At 53.0% G+C, this 15,687-nt stretch overlaps 1 protein-coding gene across 1 annotated transcript in view; it reads left to right on the plus strand.

Moving 5' to 3' along the window:
* Dlgap4 (DLG associated protein 4) overlaps nt 1-15,687 on the plus strand; it is a 159,487-nt gene that overhangs the window by 43,003 nt on the left and 100,797 nt on the right. The window contains 1 exon segment of the mRNA XM_052724065.1: nt 10,092-10,276. The gene's annotated coding sequence lies outside the window, so the exon portion shown is untranslated.

Below are 15,687 nucleotides of genomic sequence, written 5' to 3' on the forward strand. Positions count from 1 at the left end.
AGCCTTTCTTCTTTCCAGAGTTCTGCCCGAGCGGGTGCCTGAGGCACTCTTTCTTGTCCTCACTGGGCTCTGTGTGGGCAGCCAGATGTGTGGGCAGCACTGGTGGACATTGGGACAGGAGCTTGGGAGGACTGAGCGGCCTGTGGGCAACACTGCCTACTCCCAGCTTGTGGCCCAGGCTGTCAGGAGAGGCGGGGCCCTGACCTGCTGACCTCATGGAGCCGTGGTGCAGGCTGAGGAGTATGGCTGCAGTGGGGGAAGGGAGGGTGGACTCTGCAGTCTGCAGCGAGGCCGTGAGAGACGGGTCAGATAGGAAATGGGGACTGAGCATGGCCAAGGGGTCTGTACTCTCCTGTTCATTTGCATTTATTCAGCAGGTAGGTAGTGAGCACTTACCCCAGGCTGTCCCTGAGAGCTGTGGAGAACCAGTCAGATGTGGTCTTCTCTGGCATAGGCTTCATGGTCAGAGTCTGAAATGAACATTTTCATGCAAAAGCTGTGAGTCTGCCTCTGAGTGACAGGCCCCCAAATAATAGCTTAAACCAGATGGAAATGTGCTCCTGTCCCACATAGGAGTTTCTTCCTTGAAGATGGAGAGAGGGGGGCATTCTGCGCTGGTTGTCCCCTTACCCTGTAACCACGAGACCTCTACCTAGATAACTGAGGCCACCCAGCAATAGAGTGGCATCCAGAAGGGCTTATTCAGAAGCCTGCCTTCCCCACTGACCCTTGACAACTATGGAGAACATGGGTGAAGCCAGCAGCAGGGTGGAAAGGGCAGAGTTCTGTGCTGGCCGGCATCTGAGACTAGTCTCTCCCAGGGGACACACCGACCTCTGGATCTCTGAGTCCTGGGGCCTCCAGTCCTTTTCCTGGAGAGTTCTCATTCAGTGTCCTACCTGCTTAGGGTGTCCAGAGTGATGTCTGCCCACAGGCCTGCCTGCTTCTCTCCCTGACCTGAGTATGATGGCATCATCCTTTGGAGGGCGCCCTGGAACACCTCACACTGGCTGCTTTCTAACAATGCAGTTTACATACCGGTCCATTTAAGTACTCATCCCGGTGAGGTTCTAACAAATTTACACAGTGTGCAACCAGCACCACAACCCAGGTTTCCTCTGCCCGTTGGCAGCCAGTCCCCACTCCAGGTCATTGATTTCTTCCCGTCTCTATAATTTTGTTTCTTCTAGAAAGGTCATATAAATAGAAACATGCAATGATACATAATTTTAGTGTGTAGCTTCTTGCAGTCAGTTTAAAATTTGGGCATTCATCTATATTTTTTGCACACACTAGATCTTATCCCTTTTAAGTGCTCAGTACTATTCCATTTTGTCGAGGTCACACACACTATGGTTTGATGATCTTCTGATTGGATGAAGCAATTGGATGTTTTTGGCTTCAGGCTACGATGGACAGTTCTCTAGTCCTGTGCTTCTGTGGTCACAGACACAGATATCTGTCTGCCTTGGATGAGAGGTTGCATGTCCTGCAAACCTGAAATATTTGTCATTGGCCCTTAAAGAACAGTTTGTTTGACCATGTCATAGCTGAAAGTCAGGGGCTCCATGACCCTTCTCCTCTGCTCATCAGAACTGAGGGCTGGGAGTTATCCCCGCTACCTCCTTGCCCTGTAGGCCCCTACTACCTAAGTCTGAATGGCTTCTGTGGTTTTTTTTTTTTTTGGTTTTTCGAGACAGGGTTTCTATGTGTAGCTTTGCGCCTTTCCTGGAACTCACTTGGTAGCCCAGGCTGGCCTCGAACTCACAGAGATCCGCCTGGCTCTGCCTCCCGAGTGCTGGGATTAAAGGCGTGCGCCACCACCGCCCGGCGGCTTCTGTGGTTTTTAAGATTGTCTGTGTGTGCACAAATATGTGAAGGCCAAAAGTTGATGTAAGGTGTCTAGACTAGCTGGCCAGTGAGCTCCAGGGATCCGCCTGTACGCTCGGCGCTCTCTCTCTCTCTCTCTCTCTCTCTCTCTCTCTCTCTCTCTCTCACACACACACACACACACACACACACACACACACACACACACACATACACACACACACACAGCTCTGAGGTAACAGATACTGCAGTGCCCAGCTTTTCCGTGGGGGCTCATCTTGCATGACGAGCATTTTACTGACTAAAGCCACGAGCCATGAACCATCTCTCCGGTTCTTCTTTGATTTTTTTTTTTTTTTTTTTTTTTTTTTGAAGCAGAGTCTCATGTATCCCAGGCTGCCTTGAACTTGACATGAAGCTGAGATTTACCTTGAACTTCTGATCCTCCTGCCTCCAGCATGGATTAGAACATAAACCACCATGCCTGATTTTATGCAAAGCTGGGGACCCAGGAGCCTCAGAACTTGGTGCAGTCTAGGCAAGCACTCCACCCAACCCCCTGGCTGGCTTCTAGAACCCAGTGTCTCTTGACTCAGACCCAAGTAGAGCACCTTCATTGTCCCAGGACTCTCCACCACCTCAAGTCCACCCCAACTGAGCTGTGGGTTGCTTGTTTTCCACAGGAAACCGACCACCTACTTGGGCTCCCCACTGCTCTCAGGGGAAAGACCACAGTCTCTGAACAGGCAGGATCAGACCTTCTGGATGATTGAGTCCCTGCCTGTCTTTCCAGGCCTATCCACCTCCCCAGGTCTCCCTCCTTCTCTGGAGTCTACAGGCTGGCTCCCCACTTTGCAGAAGTTTCCCAAACACGGCAAGCGTTTTCCGTTTGTTTCCCAGCTGCCTACCTGGTGGCTTCCCATGGTTCCTCCTGGACCCAGGCAGAGCCCTCTTTTCCCATATGTCCAAAACACTCCCCACCCCCAGGCTGGCTGCCGGCCCCCATAGCCCTGGGCTTCCACCCATCACTGTGGACTGCGATGTCTGTTTATGTATCTGCCACCCCCGTGGGATTGGGTGTTCCAGGGACACTGCCTGACTCATCTTGTCCTCATTGTGGCCCAGTTTGGGGCCACTTATGGAGTAGGAGCCCAAATGTTTGTGTGCAGGGCACCGTGTTCTCTGAATTTGCGCCAGAGCCCTGAGGAATTGGATGAGACTTCAAGGGGGTGGGGTGGCTGTGAGGCACAAATGGATGAGAATGGATATAAGTGCTAGGTGTGAAGGGCCATGTCGCTCAGCAGTGATCTGCCCTCTGCAGCCTTCCCTGGCTCCTCCAGACCACACGCTCGTCTTGAACATGAGTGTAAGGTGCACCCCCACCACACTGTTCTGTAAGAACAAAGACAAGCATGCCTGGCTCTTGTCCACATCTGGCCCAGGGCAGGGGGCTGCCAGCTGTTTCTTGAGTGACCTTGGACTGTATAGATAAGCAGCTAAGTGGAGGGTGTGGCGTAGCCTTTGGTTTGAAAGCCAGCCAGTGGTTCATGGTTCAGCTCTTTCTAGCAAGGCAATGGTGTGTTTAGTGTATTGTGAACACCCTGGAAATGGGGTCTGAGGTTGAGGTGCCAAAGGCCACCAGGTCCTGAGCAGGAGGGCAGCCACGAGCCATGCGCTGCTCTTAGACTTCGTAGATTCAGTTCTGCAAGCCCGGTGGGCTGGAGCCCTGTGTGGACAGCGCCTCAGAGTATTTCTCTTGCAGACAATATCCCCCACACTTGAAAAACGTGCATCCACGGGATGTGGGAATTTGATCACGGGGGACACGTCTAACTCTGGGGCGAGTCCTGGGGCTTGAATGTCACTCACCTGAGTTTGCTTCTGCTCAGGCATTCACTTACCATGCAGCCTGAGGCCACACAGTGCCCTCCCATGCACAGGAGGTGACCAGCAGCCTGCCCAGCTGAGACGGGTAGAGGAGGAAGCAGGGGCCTCTGGAATGATGACACGTGTCAGAATCTGCTATGACTGCTGACAGGCCTTGCTCTGCAGCTGTGAGAGATGACAGGCGGCCAGATCAGGCACTCAGAGGCGAGCCTCCCCACCTGGCACCAGCTCCCAGATCCAGCTCGGGGCAACTGCCTCTGCTTCTCCAAATCAAGGGTGGTGCTAGGATCTCATGGCTGCTGGGGGTGGATCTGGGCCTACAGCCAGTGGGTAAGACTGGCTCAGGGCAGGAGGCGAGGAAGGAGAAGGACAGAGTTTAGAGCTGGGGCTGGCTTCTCTGCCCAGTCCTGGGCTCTGGCCAGCCCACTGCATCCTGCGCAAACATAACCAAGCCCCACCAGCCACTGAGCATGGGGTTAGCAGCCAAGACTCGGTGGCACCTCCTCTGGGCAAAACGTTCCACTGCCTGCCAGCTGACTGGTGGGTGTTCACGATTCTTCATAGCCATCCTAGCCACGCCAATTGTATGCTGAGATTGTCAAGGCCTCAGTACAATGAGATATTTTGAGAGAGGGAGAGAGTGCATTTGCATACCTTTTATTATAGCGTATTGTTATAATTCTACTTTATTATTAGTTATTGTTATTAATTTCTACTCTGCCTACTTCTAAGTGAAGGTTTATCACAGATGTGTGAACAGGACAAAGCATGGTGTGCACAAAGCTCAGTACCCTCTGAGGTTAGGGAGTATACTGGGGGATCTGGGGATGTCCCCCCTGGAAGGGAGAGGAGGAAAGAGCAGCCACTGTGCTGAGAGGAGTGAATGGGTGTGCAGGGGCTCCTGTGGCTCTCACATCAGATCTTGGTAAGAGGCATACAGGATTCCCATTTCACAGACAGAACACTAAGGTCACCCCTCCAAGGTCAGTAGCTACCAGGCGGGACTGGGATCTAACCACAGGATGTGTGGCTCCAGAGTTCATACTTGAGAAAATCCCACGTCTCACTGGGTCCTCCAGGTCCCTTTGGAGTCAGCCACAGTGGACCCTTCCATCCTGCCCTCTGCCTGATCCAGTTCCGCCTCCACCCGTACCACAGGTCCCTTCTTATGTCTGGGCCTTGTTTAGCCTCACAGGTTTCTTCCGTCACAGCCCAGCTCGTGAGTAAGAGTTATGAGGCCAAGGATGGGTTCTGTGTCTGTTTTCGTACTATCATGTCCAGTGAAGGCCTGAGTTATCACGTGGCCTTGAGGGTGGGCTGTGAGAAGCTGGGGGCAGCTGGTGTGGACCTGTAAACTAGGGGCGGGTAACTTGGTGGTGGATGGTGGCCAAATGGCTTGTGTTCCCGTGCTCTAAGGGAGATGGTAGTGGGAATAGGAGAGGCAGTTGTCCAGGAGGCTAGGGCAGTCTGGAAGCAGGCTCTGTAGAGGGATGGGCAGGAAGGAGTTGGGATGGTGCCCGTATTTCTGCTACAGGGACTCCAGCGATTGGTGGCATCATGGGGAGACATGGACTGCAGGGAGGGGATGGGGCCTGTTCGAGTATGTGGATGTGTCCTGAGGAGCCTGAGGCAAGGCTGGGAGGCAGCTGGGAGAGGGGCTTTGTGGAACAGGCTGAGGAGCCTACGGTTTGGGTTGAGGAGGAGGGAGGTCAGTGTGCATGTTACTGAGTAGGGCAGCAGGTCACTGCCTTGGCATTGAGTGAGGGGGCCTGGGACAGAGGAAGCCTCTTAGGGAGGCAGGACAGGCCGGCTGAGGAGAGCCTAGGACAGGAGGGCCCATCAGTGCTTCTTTTAGAAACCACTTTGCCAGTTGGTGGTGGTGGCGCATTCCTTTAATCCCAGCACTTAGGAGGCAGAGGCAGGTGGATCTCTAAGTTTGAGGCCAGCCTGGTCTACAGAGTGAGTTCCAGGACAGTTAAAGCTACACAGAGAAACCCTGTCTTGAAAAACCAAAAAAAGAAAAAAGAAAAAAAGGAAAAGAAACCACTTTCCCATTTTACGTTTATTGAATTAAAATTGCCTGTATAAATCTGTTTTGCAAATTGTATTTTTGGACAACAAACACCGCTGAACTGCATGAGGTGGCAAGGCCAGCGACTTCGGAGGTGGCCCGGCCGGGTCCTGTTGGAAGGCCCTCTCCCCATGACCGGGAGCTGCTGAGGACTCAACCTTCCAGCTGTGGCGTGAGCCCCACCCCGCTCATGTCTTGGAAGGGTCCTTCTACAGAAGTGAATTTAGGGAGGCAGCAGGGCCACAAGATGGAGCAGAAATGATGGTCCTGCAAGATGGCTCCGGGGGTCGGGATCATTTGAAAGACGTGCAGGAGTCTTCAAGACAGGGACAGATTTTTAAATGTAGAAGATGAGAGACTATGAGAAGGGACAGAAGAGCTCCTGGTCACTTGGTGATAGCCCCGGAAGGTGACCAGGTTGGAGGATGGCAGAGGAGGTTAGAGTCTGGGGAAGTTCATCCCAGGGCTTACTCACATAGGGTGTGAGATGGGCGCAGCGCAGCCCACCGTGGCTCTGGGACCTCTGAGGGGTGAGGTGGGCTGCAGAGAAGCATCAGGCCTGTGAGTGGAAGCCGGGAAAGCGGGAGCTCATCAGTGGGTCAGTTAGTACCCACTTACCATCGGAAATATTTACTAAATGTTACTTTTGTGATCAGCTTCAAATGCCAGCTGCTCTGTCTGTGACCTAGGGAACTGACAGAACTCTGACGCTGATGGGGGTGGAGCACCTTGTGGGAGGGGCCAACAAGCTATGTGTTCTGTTTGGTAATGATACTGCAGAGAATGGCAAGCCACAAACTTGGGCACTAGGAACGTTCAGTGAAATGGCCAGGGAGTAACAGCATCTTGTGTTCCTCTGAGCCTCACCGCGGCTGCCTGAGGAGGGACTTCAAACCACCCCCGTCTTAGATATCAGCACCCGGGCACAGAGAAGTTAAGACATTTGCCCAGAAGACTGGGCAGCCCAACGCTAGGGAGGCAGAGGCAAGCAGATCTTTTCGAGTTCAAGGCCAACCTGCAAGTTGCAGGCCAGTCAGAATTCCACAGTGAGACGTCGTGTCAGAGCAAAACAAAAACAGTAAGACGCTTGCCCAGGGTCACTCAGCTTCATAACTGAGAGCCTGAACTTTGACACGGAGCCTCTGATCATTAGTTAAAAGTTATCGCTGTGGGGCTGAACTGCCTGTCATTGACCAGTGTACATGGAGGCCCGGCCCAATCATTCAGTCAAGCAGCTAGTACAGGAAAGGTTGTGAAGGAAGTGGGAGAATAGGGCTTGAGGACATGGGGGCCACCAGTGTGCTGGGCACAGGAAGAGCAGAGGCAAAGGCCCCGAGGCAAGCGCACGCCTAGCGTGTCTAATGAAGAGCATGAAGGCCAGTGGACCCGGAGGAAAGGAAGCCAACGGGGAGTGAGGCTTGAACGGAGCTGATCCAGGGCTGCCTGTGGTGGTCGAAGGGTGCCAGCTTGTTCTTGAGGTGAAGTGAGGCCCCAGAGGTTTTAGAGCTGAGGAGGGGTAAGATCTGACTTGAATTCTAACCTGACAGCTCTGGCTTCTGTGCTGGAGACAAGAGTAAAAAAAATGAGGAGCCCAGAGCCAGCATGGATAATCCAGGCAGGAGCTGGTGGTTACTCAGTGCATGGCCGTGGCTGATGGGCAGGTGGGTCCCCTGTAACATCTCCGTCTGGACACGAGAAGGGAGAGATGTCCAGTGTGACTCCAGAGCTTGGGCATGGGTGGCTGGAAAGGCGGGGTTCTGGGGAGACAGGTAGCTGTGGGAGGGATGCTTCATGAAGAACTTCTCACCTCCATTATTCCTGCTAATCCCTGGCTCCCTCTGCGGGTAGGAATTGAGACTCACTTACATGGCCGCCTCAGGATCACGTGGTTAGAAGGGAGTGGAGCCACAACCTAGAACCAAGTGTGCACACTAGGGTTTGTAAGTCTGGCTCAACATTTCAATTAGCGAGGGCCCACTAGGTGCCAAGTGCCATGCTGAGTGCTGGCACCAGTGAGTGAAGTGAGGGTGCCTCACTCTGGGGGCATCCCAGTCTGAAGGAGCGGCAGCATCCGTGAGGCTAGAAATGGAGCCCAGCGACAGTGTGTTCAGCAATGGGAAGGAACGTCCCAAGAGGTCCTGGGGCCAGTGGGAGCCCAACCAGTGAGACATCTGGTGGCTTCCCGGAAGCACACAGACCTCTGGGAGAGAGGACTTCTTGGAAGCACATTTGTGGGGTTTCCCTGTGGAACCCCAGGGAGGTTACAGGCTCTCAGATTATGGATGGCCACCAAGTTCTGTTGTGCTTTATCTTTTTTTCCAAAGGATTTAACAGTTACTGAGCTGTAACACACGTGCCATATGTTTCACCAATTGGAAGTTAGATGGCGTGTAGCTCATACACAGAGCTGTGTGTCCATCACCACAGTCCATTTTAGAACCTCCCCCATTGCCCCGGAAAATGCTTCCCGCTCTCAGCTCTCATCCTCACCGCAGCTCTTGGCAGCCGAAACCAGACTTGATTCTACTTTCCCTTTCTGCAAAGCCACAGCCACCTGTGACAGTCTGTGTCAGTGGCACTGAGCATATGAGGCCTGTAGTATAGAATTTCTTTTTTTTAATCTTGGCCTTATATGTAGATCGTCTGTGTTGGAAGTCCAAGACTTAAATGGACTTCACAGACAGCAGGGGCTTAGGGTCTGTTACCCATCACAGACAAAGGGGAGATGGGGGGACTTTCAGCCTTCCCTCAGCAGGCGAACTTGGGAGCTCCGAGGGGGCTTAGGGACCTCCAGGTCAGGATGCCTTCCTCTGCCGTTACCTCTTCCTTCAGCTGTAATGCTGGTGAGTTTGGCTCTGAGTGACAACTTGGTGGGAATCCTCAGCGGTGGCGTTGAGCATGCTGTGGATTTTCACACCCCACAATGCACCTGGAGGTCTTCCATGCATACTTCTGAGCATGTGTCCTCCCATTGAGAATGTTCTTGAGTCCCACATCTCCTTTCCTGCTACCTAAACCCCTCCTGGTCCTGCCTCTTTTTCTTGTCCTTCCTCGGGGAGATAGGTTTTGTTGTCCTAGAACCAACCTGAGGTCTGCGTTAGAGAATGCTGCTCTGCCCTCATTGGTGATCAGTGTGTGCTCCTCATCAAAGGAGTGTCATGGCTCTAAGGAGATTTGGAGACACCCCATCAGGGCCCTTCCTTCTGCCCTGCCTTGCTGTGTGCCTCAAATTCCTACTTCAGAAAGGAGGAAATGAAGTCTGTTGCACATGTGGCCGTGTAGGAACTGATGTGGGGGAGGTGCCATTTCTGGGCAGACCCTGGGGAGAGTTTGGAAGAGCATCCCTGGGTCTGGGGAGCAGCAGATGAAGATGATGAGCATCCCAACCTCAGCTGCCCCTTCCTGTTTCTTACTGTAGTAAACTGGTCCCTGTGTCTCCTCTAAGGACTTGGTGGAGGAACTGAGTCTAGCTGCTCAGGTTCTGGCCCTCATGCTAATGTTGCCTTGGTGTCTCAGTCTCAGTTTTGTGACCTGTAGAATGGGAGGAGAGAGGGACATCCCGTGAGGCCTCAGGGTCAGCTAGCTGCCTCCTGGGTAGGTGTGCAGTGGACAGCCTTCTTCCCATCAACAAACATCCAGGCGCAGAGTAGTTAGGGAAACCTGCTCAGGCGGGCGGGCCAGAGATGCCTGGCATCCCTCCACCTCACAGGGAGACACTCAGGCTGCCGGGACAGGAGAATGGCACTTCCCAGGGTCTTTCCCAAGGAAGTGCCTTGTGCCAGCATGCTGTTGGCATTACCTTCTGAGACCTCCCAGTAGCTCTCAGAAGAGTGCTCTTAACAAGAAGAGAAACTGAAGCTCAGAGAGAGGAAACCACCTGTCCATTATCCCCTCCATGAGCGAGGAGCCAAGCTGAGATGTGAACTCACAGTGGCGTGACTTTGGCCCCTCTTCTCACTTCCCTCGTGAGGTGGGGAAGGGGGAGGGGCAAGGGGAGGAGCAAGCTGAGGAAGGACTTGGGAACCATCGCTTCCCCACTGCCTCCCCACTGCTGGCTGCTGCAGAAATTCTGTGGGTGGTGGGAAAGGCATTGTAAATATGCATGACATGCAAATCTGCCTCTAAAGACAACGTGGGCCTCCCGAGAGCTGGGGTGCCAGGGTTTTCGGAAAATACAGTGTCACACAAACACTTGGGTTTCTATGACAACAGTGTTGTCTTGCCCCTTCCCTAGGGCTGGTCTGAAGGTGTCAAGGTGCGGCACTCATTTCTGGCTAATCAGTGTTCCTCCTGTGTCCTGCAGGCACCGGTGCCACCCTCTGCCTGGAGCCTGGTGGCCCCCCTGTGTGACCAGGGTCCAACCCATGCCTCTGATGGAGTGCTGGAGGGATGTGTGTGGCAGTCCTCAGTCCCACACCCGCTTCTGAGGTGTCGTCTGCAGCACACTTGCCGGCTACCGTTTCTCCTGTGCACGTAGCTCCCTGGTTGGTAAGTACAGCCACCATCCTGGGCACCTCACCCACCATGGTGCTTGCCACCATTGGGAAATGCCCAGTCCTCCCACTGCCAGCACCCACGAGCTGGCAGAGGGACCTCCACAAGAGTGTTCTTGTCTGGGCACAACTTAGAGTTTAACCAGCTGGGTGTATCCATCCTCCTGACAACTCTGGAGGTGGGCATGGTGAGGATACCCGTTTTCCCAGGGCACTGCCTCAGTGAGGGGAAGCCTTGCTGAGGATGGACAGCAAGCTCTGCACATTTCAAATGCCACACCCAGGGCTGGGGTAGGGGCTGAGCACAGGCTCAGGAGGGGAAGGGGAGCAGGGAGCCTGGCTGCAGACTGTAGCTTGACAAGAAGGCACTCTCCCTCCTCCAGCCCCACCTGCCTAAAGTCACAACGAGGTGTTGGGCCCAGCCCTATAGCTGACTGTCCCTCCACACCCACACTGTCTTCACGACGCCTGGTTCCTCCGTCATCCTTCCCACAGAGCAGGGACAGCCACCTCAGGCCCACATGGCGCCAACCACAGTACTTGGCTCACTTATCTCCTTGTTCTTGAACACCTCGCCCCACCAGAGTTCTGCTGGCGTAATAAGTCCGGTTCACAAGTGAGGAAACCTGAGGGTCCCCAGCCACCATTCAGCCTAACAGTATGAGACCCTGGATTGAAGATCTGCCTTCTTGAGTGGCCTCAGCTTCCCAGGGGCTAGGGTCAAGGAAGGGAGTGGGGGACGTGGGCATCCCTCATGATCTTTCACCAGACTCCAGCAGGACCCAGAAGCACATCAGCCTTCTGGGGTCCCAGAGAGGAGCTGCTACAGTGGCCCTCCTGGCGGTGCCAGCCCCCTTGTTTCCAGCTCTCCCATCTGCCAACAGCTGCCAGCTTCCTTGATGGGATGGTTATGAGAAGGGGAAAGACTGGTAAATATGCATAATATGCAAATTTCTAGGATGATATAGAAACCCGTGAAGTTCACTGTCAATAATGGATATGCGTCTTTGAGAACCAGGCGCTGCACATTTTGTGTGGGGCCAGCCTTATTGTTAGTAACTGTGAAAGGGGCCCCATTAATTAGTGCCCCCACTCTACCTCGGTTCCCCTGGCTTGGGCCCGGTCTGCTGTCACAACCGGAGACAGCTGTTGCATTTGGCTGAGAAGCCGTCACCACAGAAGTGTTGAGGACATCGTGGTCTGAGAGCAGAGAGTGCCTGTGGTAAACATGCTGGGTTTGCCCAAGGCAGGCCGGGGTCTCCCTGAGGACCGTGTGTGTCACGGGGCCAGCCTGTGAGGCAGTGGGTGTTTCTTGAGCAGTTACTAGGTGCCTGGCATTGTGGCAAATGCCTGGTGCTCCTCAGCATCTCTGCTCAACTCCTCATGAGCTCACAGAGGCCTTAGCCTCTGATGAGCACGGCTCCAAGGCCTCTTCCACCCTCGGGCAGATCCTGGAGGCACAGCTGCCATTGCTCACAGCCCCCTTGTGCGTGGCCCTGTGACGGAGAAGGGATTCCTTGGCACTCGGAGGGAGCAGCCGTCAGGATCACGTGGAAAGATGGAGGCCGGGGTGGCGCGAGGGAGGTGTTACTGCTGCGATTGTGCTAACAAGCTGGTTATTTAAGGAACTGGGAAGCCATCAGGGAGCCGCTGTGCCTGGGCAGAGGCGGCTGGGAGGACAAGGTCCCCAGGGAATCGAGGTCAGGGAGCCAGCCACACACTGTGGATCAATGGATTGATTGATTCTTGTCCACTTACTGACAGTAGTAACAGTGCCATGGATGTCTGGGAAAAGATCCACTGTCTGTGTCAAAGGGGACCTGTGAGCTGAAGACACAAGGAGCTGACTGTGGACCTGGGGGTGGGCACAGCCTTGGCCTGTGGTCACTTACCACACTCGACCTTTTGTCTTGCGTTGTGTTCCTTGTGGTAGTGTATGTCACAGTAAAGTGACAAAAACCTGCAGCTCTAGCGATAACAGCTAACATTTAGTGACACTTAATTAAGTACCAGGCGCCTTACTAAGGATTTTCCTGTTTTTAAAAAATGTTATTTATAAAAAAAAATGTTATTTATATATGTATGTGTTGTTTTAATTATTTATTTTGAGACAGGGTCTTTCTATGTAGTCCTGGCTGACCTGGAACTCACTGTGTAGACCAGGCTGGCCTCGAACTCATAGAAATCCACCTGCTTCTGCCTCCCAGGTGCTGGGATTACAGACACACACCATCACACCTGGTTTATTTATTTAATTTTGCTGTGATGGAATCTAGGAGCTTATACCTGCTAGGCAGGTAAGTGCTCCACCACCAAGCTACATCCCAGCCTGGCGCTGAACTTTTTTATCATGTCAAATCTTCACGGATTTTCTCATTTTACCCATTGTACAGAAGGGGTGAGTGAGGCTTCCAAGGTAAAGCTACTTGTATATGCCTAAAACTGGGCAGGTAACTCAGGCCTCCATAGCCAGGATGAGGGGTCAGAAGCTATCCCAGAGGGTCGGGGGCCCTCTGTTTGTCTCTGCTGTGTCTGTGCCTCTTGCATGTTTGAGACGTGGGAAGCTAGGCAGGTATCTACGGTCATGGGCAACTGGAGGGCTAGTGACAAGGGCCAGTGCAGGGCATTTGGTCATTTAACAAATAGGAGCAAGACATCCTAAGGGACAGCTGGGGGGGGGGGGGCTGAGGAAGACTCCAGTTCATTCTGGGTAAGGAGGTCAGTCAGAGGAGGCAGGCTCAGACCAGCCCTCTAAACTCACTGCCTGCAGGCCTACCGTGTGATGAATCTATTCCTTTGTCAAGTTCAGAACAACCCTATGGAAACAGCATTGTTGCCCTGCTGGGCAGATGAAGGGTCTGAGGTCTGGAGAGGAGAAGTGACTAGCTTGAGGCTCCGAGGGCTGTGATGGTGAGTGACTGTGCCACCCCACTCCTGGACTCAGTGCTGAGGACCTCTGCAGAGCTGGAGCTGCGTGGAGCTAGAGTCACACTCAGAGGCAGAGCTATAGGTCCGACCGGTGATAGGGACAGTCCTAGAACACAGCCTGCAGCAGGCTCTCCAGGGCCTGAAGCCGGCAGGCTGCTCGACTCTCCGGGCACTCGCCCCAGAGGCACCCATACATTCCAAGGAGGTTTATTGAGAACAGTTACACTCATCAGTACCCCTCCCGGAGCACCCAGGCTTGGGGAAGGACGGCTGTTACACAACCACCCACATAAGCAGAGCGGGAGGGGATGGGACCAGTGCGGTGAGGTAGATTAACAACAGCTCAGGGCCACACTGTGACATGGGACTGCCTTACAGGACACTGATCAGCCTTGCTGGGGCGCCCTGGACAGTGTTGTTGGTAGTAGCAGGGCAATTGGGAACAAGCCGCTTGTCCATCATCAGGGGACTAGTTAAATCTGCTTGCTGCAGCTGTACAGGGGTGCCTGCTGCAGCTGTTAGAAACGGGGCCGGATCTAAATTTACTGTTGCAGAAAGAACTTCATAGTGTGTGGTGGAGTTTAAAAAAAAAAAAAAGAGGTTATAAGCCAGCATGGGTAACATGAGGCCATTTTCGACAAGTTTGCAAGTTTCTGGAAGCTGTTCCCAGTGCTTCCCCTGGTCCATGTGGACTGGAGGGATTGGGGAATCAGATTGGGCTGTGCCTTATTTCTATTCCTTCTTGACTGTATGACCTTGGGTAAATCACTTGCCTTCTATGGGGCTGGTTTCCTGCAAAACGAAGAGATGGGCAGCATCAGTGAGGGTTGGTGGGATCTGGACAGGGCTAGAACAGTACCAGGGTGGTACTGCAGGTGTTCACACCCTGCCAGCCCCCATCCCCCTCACCCCCCGATTGCCTCTTTCCTGGGTCTCAGAGATGAGGCCCAAGGAGGACAGCATAGCTCTGTGCACAGGGCAAGCAAAAGCCTAGATCAGCAACCCACCCCCCACCCCTGCAAACTTTGTCCACTCCCCTTGACCTACTAACTTGCCTTACCAGTGAATACTGTCCCCAAAGAGGCTGCTGTTGGAGACATGTTGGCCCTGGAGCTGCCACTAAACCTGTCTGGAAAGACAGGCAATGCCTTTTAGATGCCCAGAACCTTCGGTCTCAAGCAGAGAAACTCCAGCTCAGGAAGCTAAACTTTCAGAGTCCAATTTTCAGCTCTCTATCATGAATAATCCGACACATACAAACATAGGCATTTTGTTTCACAAGCAGCCTCAGCCTCACCACGCCTCCCTTGATGATGGTGATAAATTAGAAACTACCCAATTATCTGTCTGTGAGAGATGGTTAAATAAATTCTGTCCACAGATGACAGCGTTCTCTGTACCGTGGAGACAGCACTGTAGCTCTGTCCTTGTTGACATGGAAACATGTCCACGGCACATTGTTGAGGGAAAAATAGGAGATAAAGGAAACAGGAGGTTAAACATGGGGGCTGTCGAGATGACTGAGTGAGTGAAGGCGCTTTCCAGCAACCCTGACCACCTGAGTTCAATCCTTAGGACCCACATGGTAGACAAAAGGCAGCTGACGCCTACAAATTGTCCTCTGACCTCCACACCACACACACACACACACACACACACACACACACACACACACACACACACACACACACACACACTGAACTCACCCACACAGCACAAGTTAATAAAAAAAAAAAATGATGCATTGATCTCTGAGTTTGAGGCTAGCCTGATCTACATAGTGAGTTCTAAGACAGCCAGAGCTACATAATGAGGCTCTGTTCTGAGGAAAAAAATAAATAAAAGTGATACATTGTTGTAGGATCCCTGGATTTGGAGTCTTTTCTGAATGCTAGGACCAAGGTAGGAGGAACAGGGTACCTACTTAGATACCCACTACTTTTTTTTTCATTTTTTTAATGGAAAAATGTGTATATTCAATCACCTGATGAGAGACACGTCTGGCTCCGGAAGGACAGCTGTTTGTAGTGATGTCCTCTGATGTGGGGGTTGGCTCTAGTTTAATTTTTATTCATTTCATCCAGGATCTTTTTAGTACAAGTGACAGAAAACCCATACCTAGCTTGCAGCCGGCGTGGGGGTGGGGCTTGTAACTGTGAAATTCAGGCTCTCCTGGGTCCAGGGGCTCAGACAGTGTCACCAGGACTGGATTGCTCAGTGGTGGCTCCAGATCTCACAGAGATGTCCTGTGTAAGTGACAAGATGTCTGTCTGGAGGAGTCAGTTCGATTTCTTTCCAGGCGGCTCAACCCCAATCCCTGAACCAAGTCATGATGTGAATTGGTCAGCTTCTGGGGTGTGCCCATCCCTCAACCTGTTGCTAGGGGTGCTCAGTGCTCAGACTGGCAATCTAGACCTATGCACTGCCCCCTAGGAATAGAGTGGGCTGGTGCTCATCTTAGGCTGTGACCTACAGGGG

This window comes from Peromyscus californicus, unplaced genomic scaffold, assembly GCF_007827085.1.
Source record: "Peromyscus californicus insignis strain IS unplaced genomic scaffold, ASM782708v3 Scaffold_7__1_contigs__length_154581171, whole genome shotgun sequence".
Lineage (NCBI taxonomy): Eukaryota > Metazoa > Chordata > Mammalia > Rodentia > Cricetidae > Peromyscus > Peromyscus californicus.